General features: G+C 49.2%; 1 long non-coding RNA gene across 1 annotated transcript; it reads left to right on the forward strand.

Moving 5' to 3' along the window:
- The first annotated feature begins 68 nt into the window (after nt 1-68).
- Nucleotides 69-6,849, forward strand: LOC133094620 (uncharacterized). The gene is made up of 3 exons (XR_009701481.1): nt 69-122; nt 6,476-6,549; nt 6,787-6,849. It is a non-coding gene; the product is annotated as an uncharacterized LOC133094620 (long non-coding RNA).
- The last annotated feature ends 7,316 nt before the right edge of the window (nt 6,850-14,165 follow it).

The following is a 14,165-nucleotide window of genomic DNA, read 5'->3' on the forward strand; positions in this document are numbered from 1 at the left end:
AACCTCCGTCCCTCCTTCAGGACTTAGAATAGAGCCCAGCAGGAGATAGAGTCTGATCTCAAGGGAATGAATGGCTTCCTACAGAGCTGGGCTCAGCCTGCAGCCCTGCTCTTGGAGTGACTGTGAGTATTACCATGTCGCCTGTGTTCCCTGCCTTGATCGTGAGTCCATAAATGTCATTGGCGTTAACATGACGAATCTCAAATTTCCCGTCAGCAGCCCATCCGCAACTCCAGGGTCTGCTGTTCTGTTCCCTGCTAACTCCCTCCCATGTCCACCCTGTGTGCCCTTCCCCTTTCTGGGCCCTCACTCTCCTCCCTGAGCCTCTAATTCATTCTGGTGGAGTTGGTCAGGGGTGGCGTCACATCGACCATGGAACCCCAGCTCTTGCCCACATCCATGCCCAGCTTCTTCATCTGGCCTGCTTTTCTGGGTGTCGTCATGGAGATGGTCTATCACGGGATCCAGTGCTGTTTTTCCAGTCTAGCCCCACCTCCAGGGACCAACCCTCAGGTCATCAGAGGGCCGAGTGGGATGTACCACACTCTATAATTTGGGGCAGGGGAGATGGGGTGCTTGGATGGGCTTCTCTTCCATGTTCCTGAACTTGACAATTCGGACAAGGACTGGTCCCCTCTGAGTGCACAGCACCTCTAGGGGTCAATGCGGCCTAATGCCACATTGCTGGGACCCCGCCCGAACACAGAGCCTCAGTCAGCAGGCTCTCAGGCTAGACGGGACAGGAGGGGTCATCTTGTCCAGTGCGCCTCATGTTTGGTTCACGTCAGAGTAGCCTAGGGAGTTTAATCCGCCCCCCCACCTCCAATTTTATTTTGAATAATTTCAAGCTTTCAGAAAAGTTGAAAGTGCAATGAATGCCCTCCCTCAATATTGTGTCTCATTGGTGTTCTTTTCTTGAACCATTTAAAAGTAAATCGTTGTCTTAAAAAAAAGTAAGTTGTAGACACAGCACTTCACTTTTTCTTTTGTTTTTTTTATTTTTTTTAAATTGAAGTATAGTTGATTTACAATGTATTAATTTCTGCTGTACAGCACAGTGATTCAGTTACACATATATATACATTATTTTTTTATATTGTTTTCCATTATGGTTTTTTAAAAAAATTTATTTATTTAATTTATTTATTTTTGACTGCATTGGGTCTTCGTTGCTGCACACGGGCTTTCTCTAGTTGCGGCGAGCGGGGGCTACTCTTCGTTGTGGTGCACGGGCTTCTCATTGTGGTGGCTTCTCTTGTTGTGGAGCACGGGCTCTAGGCACGCGGGCTTCAGTAGTTGTAGCACACGGGCTCAGTAGTTGTGGCTCGCAGGCTCTAGAGCGCAGGCTCAGTAGTTGTGGCACACGGGCTTAGTTGCTCCACGGCATGTGGGATCTTCCCGGACCAGGGCTCGAACCCATGTCCCCTGCATTGGCAGGCGGATTCTTAACCACTGCGCCACCAGGGAAGCCCTCCATTATGGTTTATCATAGGATATTGAATATACTTCTCTGTGCTAAACAGTAGACCTTGTTGTTTATCCATTCTATATATAATAGCTTACGTCTGCTAACCCCAACCTCCCACTCCATCCCTCCCCCAACCCCCTCCCCCTTGGCAACCACAAGTCTATTCTCTATGTCCGTGATTCTGTTTCTGTTTCATAGGTTCATTTGTGTCATACTTTAGATTCCACATATAAGTGATATCATATGGTATTTTTCTCTGTCTGACTTAACTTAGTATGATAATCTCTAGTTGCATCCATGTTACTGCAAATGGCATTATTTTGTTCTTTTTTATGGCTGAGTAATATTCCATTGTATGTACCACATCTTCTTTATCCATTCATCTGTTGATGGGCATTTAGGTTGCTTCCATATCTTGGCTATTGTGAACAGTGTTGCATTGAACATTGGGGTGCATGTATCTTTTCGAATTAGAGTTTTCTCTGGATATATGCCCAGGAGTGGGATTGCTGGATCATATGGTAGCTGTATTTTTAGTTTTTAAAGGAGCCCTCATACTCTTCTCCATAGTGGAGAATTAATTCTTAAATAGAATAGGTCCCCAGTGAATCATCCATCCTGCTTGCCAAGTACTCTTTGGGCCACATGTAGGAGGCCTGAGGGCCAGCCAAGGAGGTGGCCTTGAGGAGGCCTCTTGCCTCTCCTGGCACCTTCCTTGTCCTAGTCAGAGACCAGAGGCGCCTCCACCCACTCTTGGGTGCTCTGTCCCCCAATTTTGCATCCAAAATTGCTCCCAAGTTTCTCACCCTCCACTGTCCCCATCCTAGTCCAAGCCCCATCATCTCTCCCTACAGAGACCACCTGACCTGTTTCCCCTCATCTATTCTTATGCCCCACAGATCTTTCCCTCAGAGCAAGAGGTGGGATCTTTCTAAAGTACAAACCCAGATGGCAACCGTGCCCCTCCCCGCAAATAATAAAAAAGCATGTACAAGAAGGCACCTCTTTGTGTGCCCCTGGGTCACGTCCACACTCCGCTCCTGGCTCCCCCTCACTCCCGTGCCAGCCACGTGGGCCATCTTTCCCTTCTGGACCAGGCCGCGACTCTTCCACCTCAGGACCTTCACACCTGCCCTTCCTGGTCTCTGCCTGGCAACACCCACCCCAGTCAACAAAAATGCCATGTCTTCATCAGAGGTCTTCCCTGATGCCGCCCCTGGATATTCGTACTCATTGTACTTTGTCCCACCCCACCCCCTCACTGTTTTGTAATTATAAAGAGCCCTGGTTTGTGGATTTTGAGGTTAATATCTGTCTCCACAGGATGACTGTGAGTTCCATGAGGGCATGGGCCTCCTCTGTTTGTGCTCATTTTTTAAACTCCAGAATCTGGGAGATGTTCAGCTCATGTTTGCTAAAGGAAGAATGGACAGATGCCTCGGTTTCCCCAGCTGGTCCCGTGTGTAGGCTGACATCACTTAGCAGGAGTGAGTGAGTGAGGAAAGGGACTCCTTTGGCTCCAGGGCCTCCTGTCCCTCGTGCCTGGGGAGTCCCGCTGCCGTCAGGCCCGCAGGCCAGGCTGTGGCCCCACTGCTGCGTTTTTATTTATCCTGCAGACATCAGAGTCTCTACAGGAGGAGGAGGGTGGTCACGCAGCAGCTGGGGCTGGCAGGAAGCAGACACATGGGGCCAGGTGGTCTTCAGCCAGGGCACAGGAGCAGAGAAATTGGCACAGGGGGCTCTGCAGCAGGTGGGTGGCGAGGGCTGGGCGGGCTGCCCATAATCGAGGAGCTGACAGTGGGCGTAAAGAGCCCGCTTAGTGGAAGTGGAGGACTGGGGGTGGGAAGGCCAGAGCTTCAGCCCCCCGACCCAGCCGTGCCCCTGGCCTCTGCTAGTCTCCCTGCTCTGGGCTTCTAGAACCCCCAGGCCCCCAGCCCGTGATGCCTTCCGCTCTCCCAGCCTCCCTGTCCCTCAGCTCCCCAGTCGCCACCTCTGGCCCATCCTGCCAGTGGCCTGGACCCTGCTGGCCAGCCCCCTTCTCTCATCACCTCCTCCTACTCCCTGTGGCGCCCTGGCACCAGCCCCAGGTCTGTGTGGACTGATTTCCCGACACTCCTGTCCTCCCTGCCCCACACCCCCACGGAGGGGCTCCCTTGGGGATCCAGCTTTCCCCAGAGGTCAGGTGGGGGGAGAGTGTGGCTGACGGAGGGCCTGGTCCACCCCGAGCTGTGGAGCTGAGCTAGGGAGAGGGCGTGGAGGGAGAGGGAAGGGCATGCGGGGCCACTGCGGGGCAGGGGATGGGGTCCCTGAAAGGCCACACTACCTTCCCACTTTCCTTGGTCTTGCCTGGCGCCATCTGCCCTTCCCAGCTTTTCCTCAGTCTCCACTGTCCCCCCTGGTCCTTCCAGCTTCTCATGGTCCCTCTCATTGGTGACTGAGGAGCTGGGGCCTAGGCCATTCTGCGCGTCAGGAAGGACGGGCTGTGGGGAGCTTTCTGTTGCATTGTGTGTGTAACTAGTGTCCCGGGGGTGGGTGGCTATCGGGGGTGCTCCTGGGTGGAGGACCTGTGAGGGGTGTGTCAGTAAACAGAGAGCAGTTCAGGAAATGAGTGGATGTTACTGTGGAAGGGACTTAGAGATTGTCCCTAACCATTTACAGATGAAAACACAGGGCTCTGGAAGAGGGAAATTGGATTGGCATGAACAAGTCACATGGGGGCTGGTAATCATGCTCATCATTATCATGCTGGATATTTATTAAGTGCTACTGTGTACTAGGGATTATTGTAAATTCTTTATGTGTCTTAGTTTACACAGTCCTCACACTACGCTAGGAGGTAAGTATTGTCATGCCCATTTTACAGATGAGAAAACGGAGACTAGAACAGTGAGGTCAGTTTCTCCACATGGTACAGCAAGCCCATGCAGAGCAATGGAATGTTGTCACACTGCACAGGGAGTTTTGCTCCTTCAAATGGTGACATATGTATTAATATATAAAGCATTTCTTTAGCGCTCCTTAAAAACAACAGCAGACATTTCACCAAAGAGGATATAGGAATGGCTAATAAGCACATGAAAAGATGCTCAACATCATTATCATTAGTCATCAGGGAAATGCAGACTAAAATTACAGGATACACCCACCCAATTGGCTAAAATTAAAGGAAAAAAAAAAAGACTGACAATTCCAAATGTTGGCATGGATATGGAGCAACTGGAACTCTCATTGCTGGTGGGAATGAATGATGAACAACCACTTTGGAAAACATTTGACAACTTCTTATAGAGTTAAACATACACTAATCAGATGAAACTGATTAGTTGTCCCCTGAAACTAAATTTCTAGGCATTTACCCAAGAGATAAAAACATATGATCACACAAACACAAGTACACAATGTTGATAGCAGCAGCTTTATTCCTGATGGCAAAAAACTGTAAACAACCCAAATGTCCAGTCCATCAACTATTGAATGCAAAACTAACCATGGTACATCCATTTAATGGAGTACCTCTCAGCAATAAAAAGGAACAAACCAACACAGGCAGCAACATGGATGAGGCTCAAATGCATTATGCTAAGTGACAGCAGCCAGACACAAAGGCTACATGCAGTATTATTCCATTCAAATGAATGCTCCAGAAAACAGAACTACAGGAACAGAAAACACCTCAGTGGATTCCAGGGACTGGGGTTGGGAAAGGGGTTGAATGTAAAGGAGCATGAAGACGTGATGGAAATATCTGATATCTTGATTTTGGTGGTGGTTATACTGCTTATACATTTGTCAAAACTCACCACACTGCACATTTAAAAAGGGTGAATTTTGGGACTTCCCTCGTGGTCCAGTGGCTAAGACTCCAAGCTCCCAATGCAAGGGGCCCAGATTTGATCCCTGGTCAGGGAACTAGATCCCACATGCTGCAACTAAGAGTTCGCATGCCACAACTAAAGATCCCACACACGGCAACTAAGACCCAGCGCAGCAAAATGAATAAATATTAAAAAAAAGAAAAAGAAAAAAAGAAAGAAAGAAACAAGGGCTAAGATCTTAAAAAGGGTGAATTTGTTACGTGTAAATTATACCCCACGGAACCTGATCTAAGTGTAGAAACAGTGGCTGGAGAGGATAGAAAGTACGATGGTCATTGTTGCCTCATTGCGGAAGTGACATCCGAGGAAAGAGGGGAGCCATGCACTCTCTGGGGGAAGACTGTGACAGAGAGGGAACAGCCACTGCTGAAGCCCTCAGGTGCGGCGTGCATGGCCTGGGCAGGAGCCAGCAAGGAGCTGGTGTGGCTGAAGTGGAGTAAGAGCCGGGGTTGTAGACGGGCTCAGACAGGCCCTGGGGAGCGGGGTGCATTGGGGGGCTGCAGAGGGCTCAGGCTGTTCTCTGAGTGTGATGGGGGCCACTTGGGGGTTCTGTGCAACTTGCCTTTTAATAGACGCCACTGGCTGCTGTGTTGAGAACGGTCTGGGCCAAGGACCAACCAGGAGGACTTTGTAAGAATCCAGGCAAAAGGCGTTGGTGGCTCAGACCAGCATGGCGACGGTGGTGTTGAGGAGTGGTCGGACTTGGGATATATTTTGAAGGCAGAGCCGACAGGATTTCCTGCTGGATTGGATGTGGGGTGTGTGAGAGAGAGGAGGTAGGGATGATGCCAGGGTTTTGGGCCTGACCAGCTGGAACTCCAGCTGAAAACCCCATGGGGGCTGTTGACCGGTGTTACCTGTCCCTGGGGCCTGTGGCTGAAGTCAAGACAGACACGGGGGAGGGCTCGGCCCTGCTCCTGGCTCTGGGGCTCAGGGGATGGGCTGCCCGTACTGGTTATTCCATTACCCTTTATTTATTGGCCTTATTGGCTTTTGTCATTTCCTCGTTGTCTCCTGTCTGGAGAGAAGACTATAAATGTGACGGATTGATACAGGATACAGGAGGCCCAATTATCTCTGTCGAGCCAGCCTCTCCTCTTGGTCAAGCCCTCCCCGTTCTCTGTCTTTGCAGCACCTCCCATAGCCTTGCAGGCAGAAGCAGCCTGGTCCCTGGCTGTCCAGGAAGAGGGAGTGCAGCCCAAGAGGGTGAGTGGCAGACAGACGGTCCCCAGGAGACACAGCTCCAAGAGCAAATACAGGAGGCAAGCTCAGCCCCACGGAGGCCGGGCCAGAGGACAGCGGGGTGGGAGGGCAGGACGTACCGCCGCCGGTCAGCCCACATCCGGGGAGGGGGGCTCTGCTTCGACTTGCACGCCTTTCTGGAATCCGAGCTGGCGCCTCCCTCCACGAACACTGGGGTGATGGGGCTTTTCTCTCCAGCAGCAGGTGCCTGGCAGCTGCCCGTGGATGCCAGCCCTGTGAACTGGCCTGGGAGGAAGTGCTTGTCGGAGTGGTGATTGTACGTGCTGGGCTTGGGCTTGGGCTTGGCCCGTCCCCGTCCCCTGCTCTTCAGGCTGACTTGGGACACCCACAGGAGAGCGGCGCCTTGGGTGGGGGCCCCCGGGGTCCCTCTGGGATCCCCCCAGGATCCCCTGAGACAGAGCTTGGCAGCTGCCAGGCTTTGAGTGTCATTTCTGAACCAAATCCCTCGGCCCCCACCTCAGGCCTGTCTGCCTGCCTGTCCCTGGGAATGTCCTGAGGCCCCTGGTCCAGGGTGGTTGGGACAGGAAGCCTGAGGTTCCTTCTTAGGATTTCAGGCATCTCCCTATGGTCACGCCCTGCTCGCTCCCCAACACGGACCCTGGTTACTGTGCCTTGAGCGTGCATGTGTGTGAATCCGCACCTGCCTCTCCATGTAGGCGAGGATCTCATGTAGGTGACGTCCTTCCAGAAGAACAAAGAGTGGAAGGTGGGACTGTGGGTGAGAATAGGAGCCGGGGACCTAAGAGGACAGAAGGGCAGGAAGGATTCAATGGAGGAGAGGATCCAGGTGAACCCAGTGGACAGTGAACGGCTGGGTTGAGGGGGTGTCTCTTGTGCCAGCATTCTGGGGCTGCTCTCTGTGCCAGGCACGGGGCGGGGGCCGGAGAGTGTGGTGCGAGCGGGCCGGCCTGGCCTTCCCCAGCCCTCAGGCAGCGCACAGGACGGTGCACTGGAGGGGTGTGCAGGCGGGGCAGGAGACACATTCCTGCAGCTTCCCCAGCCCATCCGCGGTGGCCTTTGGCATCTCCTAGCTCTTGGCCACTGCCCGCTCTGTCTCCGCCTGTAGGAGTGAGTGCCTGTGCTGTCTCCCTGCCCCTCCCAGCCTCCGGGCATTGAGTCTCGTATCAAGGCTGAGGCGGAAGAGCGGCTGGCACAGGGCAGGGAGCAGCCAGGGCCCCGGCCCCAGGGTGAGAGCTGACGTCTGTCCGGGAGCATCTCTCTCCCTGCCAAGGGCTGAGATCCTGAGCTGCATGCCTTCCTTCTGACACAGGAGCCGGCATCCGTCCCTCACAGAACCTGGACCCCAGCCTCACCCCAGAGTGGCCGGGTGACAGCTGTGGTGGTGTGGTGACCGCAAGGCCCACTCTTGCCTCCCTCCAGATGCGCCTGACACCTCCCAGGCCACTTTAGGCAGCTACGGAGACCCACACGACGGGCCCCACACCCAGAATCCAAGTTTTGGCTTCAAGAACAGTGAGGAGCTCCTGCACTGGCCCATTCCAAGCGGTAGTGACCTGGAGCGTGTCAGAGGGGAGGCCTGGCCCTTTACTGCTTATGGTGAGTGCCCCAGCCTCCGCCCCCTCCACGGGCGCCACAAAGGGTTACTGAGCCACTGCCGCGTGCCAGCCGCTGAGCGAGGGACCGGCCGCGGTGCTGAGTAAAGCGCACTTAAACCCTGTCCTCATGGTTTTGTTTTGCTTTTAATTCTTACTTTACATGGGAGCACTGTATAGTTGATTAACAATGTTCTGTTAGTTTCAGGTATACAGCAAAGTGATTCGGTTATACATACACCTGTACCTATTCTTTTTCAAATTCTTTTTCCTTTAAGGTTATTACAGAGTATTGAGCAGAATTCCTGTGTTATACCATAGGTCCTGGTTGATTATCTGTTTTATATACATTAGGGTGTATATGCTAATCCCAGCCTCCTCGTTTATCCCTTTCTCCACCTTTCCCCTTTGGTAACCATAAGTTTATTTTCTAAGTCTGTGAGTCTCTTTCTGTTTTGTAAATTAGTTCATTTATATCATTTTTTAAAGATTCCACACATAAGTGATATCATGCGATATTTGTCTTTCTCTGTCTGACTTACTTCACTTAGTATGATTATCTCTAGGTCCATCCATGTTGCTGCAAATGGCATTATTTCATTCTTTTTTATGGCTCAGTAATATTTTATTGTCTCTATGTACCACATCTTCTTTATCCATTCATTGGTAGATGGTCATTTAGGTTGCTTCCATGTCTTAGCTATTGTAAATGGCTACAGTGAACATTGGGGTGCATGTATCTTTTCTTTTTTTGTTTTTTTTTGGGGGGGGCACGCCAGGCGGCATGCGGGATCCTAATTCCCTGACCCACGCCGCCTGCTGTGGAAGCGTGGAGTCTCACCCACTGGACTGCCAGGGAAGTCCCTGTATCTTTTCAAATTATGGTTTTTTCTGGATATATGCCCAGGAGTGGAATTGCTGGATCATATGGCAACTCTGTTTTCAGCTTTTGAGGAATCTCCATACTGTTCTCCATTGGCTGAACAAATTTACATTCCCACCAACAGTGTAGGAGGGTTCCGTTTTCTCTACATCCTCTCTAGCATTTATTGTTTGTAGACTTTTTGATGATGGCCACTCTGATGCAAGGTGATACCTCGTTGTAGCTTTGACTTGCATTTCTGTAATAATTAGGGATGTCAATCATCTTGTCATGTGCTTTTTTTTTAAACAGTGTGAGTGAAAGTTACCTCTTGAAATTGGCTTCGTGACAGTGTTCTTTTTGGATTACCTCCCCCAGGACATTTCTAGAGGGCAGGTGTCATTTACAGCCCCCCAGGCCTTGTTTTTTTTGTTTTTTTTTAATTAATTAATTTATTTATTTTTGGCTGTGTTGGGTCTTCGTTTCTGTGCGAGGGCTTTCTCTAGTTGTGGCAAGCGGGGGCCACTCTTCATCGCGGTGCGCGGGCCTCTCAGTATCGCGGCCTCTCCTGTTGCGGAGCACAGGCTCCAGACGCGCAAGCTCAGTAGTTGTGGCTCACGGGCCTAGTTGCTCCGCGGCATGTGGGATCCTCCCAGACCAGGGCTCGAACCCGTGTCCCCTGCATTAGCAGGCAGACTCTCAACCACTGCGCCACCAGGGAAGCCCCCACAGGCCTTGTTAATATGAAGTGCCCATGAGAAACAGTTTGAAAGTTGTTGTTACGGGAAACGGCCCCAAGGCGGCAGGATTTCTTCATGCCCAGCTTGGATACTCGGGCAACCAAAGCCTTGGAAAGTCAAAAGTTGTGTTTGGGGATTATAAATTACAGTGGAATGTGCCAGAAGAAATACCCAATGGGGTTGTGTCTCATTACTTCCTCCCCCTTACCTTTCACCTCCGGGTAAAATCCCAACCCCTGCAAAACCGCTTTGCTGAGTGTGCTGTTGTCCAGAGGCGGGGCGACTCTAAGCAAGGAGGCTGGAGGTGGGAAGCCCACCACCAGAACACGTGGAGACCAGGTGACTTTTCAAAGCTCTTACAGCCCTGAGGGTCCACCATTCTTTGGTTGCACTAGGCTTTGTTTAGCTGTAGGAGGACCCGCCTGGATCTAGAAATTGTGATCCCATGCAGAGGGGACCAGACACTACAGGTCCAAGGGGGGCTAATTTGCTGGTACATCCTCCCCAGCTCCCTCAGCCCCAGGACAGTCCAGCCATGAGAGCAAAGCCGGCTCAGGCGCCATTGATCTGACACCAGCCTGGGTCACCGAGGCCAGAGAGGAATATAGTAGGCATTTCTTTTTTTTTTTAATTTAATTTTTACTTTATATTGGAGTACAGTTGATTTACAATGTTGTGTTTGTTTTAGGTATTCAACAACTTGATTCAGTTATACATAGACGTATATCTATTCTTTTTTGGATTATTTTCCCATATAGGTTATTACACAGTGTTGAGTAGAGTTCCCTGTGCTATACTGTAGGTCCTTGTTGATTATTTTATATATATTGGGGTGTATATGCTAATCCCAACCTCCTCATTTATCCCTTTTCCCCACCTTTCCCTTGTGGTAACCATAAGTTTGTTTTCTAAGTCTGTGAGCCTGTTTCTGTTTTGTAAATTAGTTCATTTGTATCAACTTTTGGATTCCACCTCTAACTTCCATTGTCTATATGTACCACATCTTATTTATCTATTCATCTGTCGATGGACATTTTGGTTGCTAGCGTTTTGGCTATTGTAAAGAGTGCTGCAGTGAACATTGTGGTGCGTGGGTCTTTTTGAATTATGGTTTTCTCCGGATATTCGCCCAGCACTGGGATTGCCGGATCATCTGGTAGCTCTATTTTTAGTTTTTAAAGAAACTTCCATACTGTACTCCATAGTGGCTGTTACCAGTTTCCACTCCCACCAGCAGCTTAGGAGGGGTCCCTTTTCTCCACACCCTCTCCAACTGCTGTTGTTTGTAGACTTTTTGATGATAGCCATTCTGACTGGTGAAAGGTGATACCTCTTTGTAGTTTTGATTTCCATTGCTCTAATAATTAGTGATGTTGAGAATCTTGTGTTTTTTTTTAAACAGTGTATTCCTGGGTTGTAAATTAGAGTGGAATGTGCCAGAACAAACACCCGAAGGGTTGTGTCTCATTACTTCATCCCCCTTACCCTTCACCCCTGGGGCAAATCCCAACCCCTGGAAAACCACTTTGCTGAAGGTGCTGTCGTCCAGAGGTGGGGCGACCCTAAGGAAGAAGAATGGAGGTGGGAACCTTCCCAGCAGGAGATGTGGAGACCAGGTGACTTTTCAAAGCTCTTCCGGCCCTGAGAGTCCACCACTCTTTGGGTGCACTGGGCTTGTTTTAGCTGTAGGAGGGCCCGCCTGGATCTAGAGATTGTGGTCCTGTGCAGGGGGGACCAGGCACTACAGGTCCAAGGGGGGCTTCATTTGCTGGCAGATCCTCCCCAGCTCCCTCAGCCCCATGACAGTCCAGCCTTGGGACCCAAGCCTGCTCAGGCTCCAGGGATGTGACACTAGCCCAGGTCACTGAGGCCTGAGGGGAACATTGTAGGCATTTTTTTTTTTTTAATTTTTGTTTTCTATTGGAGGACAGTTGATTTACAACGTTGTGTTTTTTTAGGTGTTTGTTTGGCAACTTGATTCAGTTATACATAGACATATATCTGTTCTTTTTCGGATTCCTTTCCCATATAGGTTATTAAAGAGTGTTGAGTAGAGTTCCCTGTGCTATACAGAAGGTCCTTGTTGATTATCATCTATTTTATATATATTGGGGTGTATATGCTAGTCCCAACCTCATTTATCCCTTCCGCCACCTTTCCCCTTTGGTAACCATAAATTTGTTTTCTAAGTCTATGAGTCTGTTTCTGTTTTGTAAATTAGATCATTTATATCAATTTGTAGATTCCACATCCAGTGATATCATATGATACTTGTCTTTGTCTGACTTACTTCAGTTAGTATTGAAACCGTGTACAAGCCCCTGTGTCCTTGTCTTTTGTAATAAAATGCTGACTCAAGAGTTAATGATTGGGAAATGTGAAGATAGAGAAACAAAGAATAGCTGTTGGGCTGAGGAACTGGTAACAACTTAGACTATAATTCTGCCACATAGCAGAATCATGAAACCCACAGTTCCCTGAAAGATATAAAGGCCTGACACATTCCTGAGTTGTTTTTACAGAAAGCAGACCCTCTCCAGATGAAAGCTGCTGACCACAAGAACATAGACCCTAGACTGGTTGAAACCAGAAGGTTGATGAAGCTTGAAATTTCGCCTTGATGCCAACCAATCCGAGAATTGTCCGCGAGCTAATCACCCCCTCCAGTCTTGAGGGCATTAGCCTGTCGTGGCCCCCTTTGCCTGGCAAAGCAGTAAAAGCTATTCTTTTCTACTTCACCCAAAACTCTGTCTCTGCATTTCTATTCGGCACTGGTGAACAGACGCTGAGTTTTGGCAATAGAATTTTGGGGGCTCATCCAGGATCGACCTGTGTGCAGGTGGCCTTGAGGCGCCCCTGTGTTTGATCGGACGCTCTGAGGTCTCTCTCCACACCAGCCTCCTTCAAGAGAGCGGAGGGTTGGAGGACTCCTCTGGAGGCCGGATCGCCAGGGATCCCCTGCCGTAGGGCTGTGCCCTGATCATACCCGGCCTGCCGTCTCGGTAGTTGGAGCTCCAAGGCAGGGATGGAAGACAGGAGAGAAGCTGTCCTAGCAGCTGCCAAGGCCACCTTTGCCTTGAGGACATCCCCCTCTCCTTCTGCCCACACCGGTCCGGACTTCCTACTCTGAGAAGATATTTTGGGGAAGGAGCAAGGTAGCGTTTGGGATGTCGCAGCACCTCTGCCAGCACTTCGGTAAGCCCCCCGGCGTGCACTCTGAGGACCCTCAACCTTGTCCGTTTGGGGAACCTTCTGTTGCCGTTTGGGAATTTTTATTTATTTTTTTGGGGGGTGGATTTTTTAGATCCAGTTTGTAAGGAGCAGCTTAGACTAAGGCCACAGGCTTAGTGGGACTTGGAAACCAATTTGAGCCTTGGGCTGTTTGGTTTTTGTTTGTTTGTTTGTTTGTGGCTTCTGTTTGCCCGACAAGGATTTGGTTTGCCTTTGGTTTTGCTGGCAAGTGTTTAATTTGACTCAACGTAGGAAGCGCTTCTTCTTTGATTCCATCTGACAGCCCACTAGGGAAAATTTTGGCAGCCTGGTCAACCTATAATTATAAACCTATAAATAAGGAAAAAATAATTTAACACCATGTGGTCACAATATTCTTTAGACTCCAGAGAAAACTGGTTGAGATGAAACTCTTGAAATTCCAAAACTGGTCCGTTTTGCATGTGCAGTTAGAGAAAGCTGGCTTGATAAAATACTTTTTTTCAGAACACTGACTTTGAGAGAACAAAAATATTCTTAGGAGAAAACTTGAAGTTAACTCTTATCATGTCCTTGAAGTACAAACATAGCCCACTTTGCCTGGGACTTCAGTCTTGGGTTAATTAGTAGAACCTCAAGCCAAGGTGGGGCAGGAAAGGAGGGAAGAAAAAGAAGCCTTTTAAAATCAAATGTGTAAATTTGACTATTCTGTTATTCATAAACTGATAAGTTTAATTACAGTGCCTGATTCATAAAATATAAAAAGATGAAACAATGAGATCTCTGTCCGTCTGTATGTATGTCTCAGTACGTGTCTTTGACTTTGGATAATATTGCTGAGGTTAATTTGTAAATGAGCTCTATTAATTGGTTTAAAGAAAAGTAAGTGCTTACAAATGAGATCTAAATTTATCTACTTTTGTCTTCTTGCAAGAGGGAAACTAAAGATGTTTGCATTTATTAGACACATGTCTTGTGCCACTTTGAGAAAAGAAATTGTGCTTTGGGAAAATGCATGTTTTTGGAGATTATAGAATATGTTCCTAAGTTTGCTAATCAGAGAATGCCAATATGACAGACAGTTCAGTTGCTTTCTTCTTGGTTCTCACTAGAGATTAAGGGTTGGTTTTTTTTTTTTAATTAATTAATTTTTTTTTTTTGGCTGCATTGGGTCTTCATTGCTGAGCGCGGGCT

This window comes from Eubalaena glacialis, chromosome 7 (genome assembly GCF_028564815.1).
Source record: "Eubalaena glacialis isolate mEubGla1 chromosome 7, mEubGla1.1.hap2.+ XY, whole genome shotgun sequence".
Classification (NCBI taxonomy): domain Eukaryota; kingdom Metazoa; phylum Chordata; class Mammalia; order Artiodactyla; family Balaenidae; genus Eubalaena; species Eubalaena glacialis.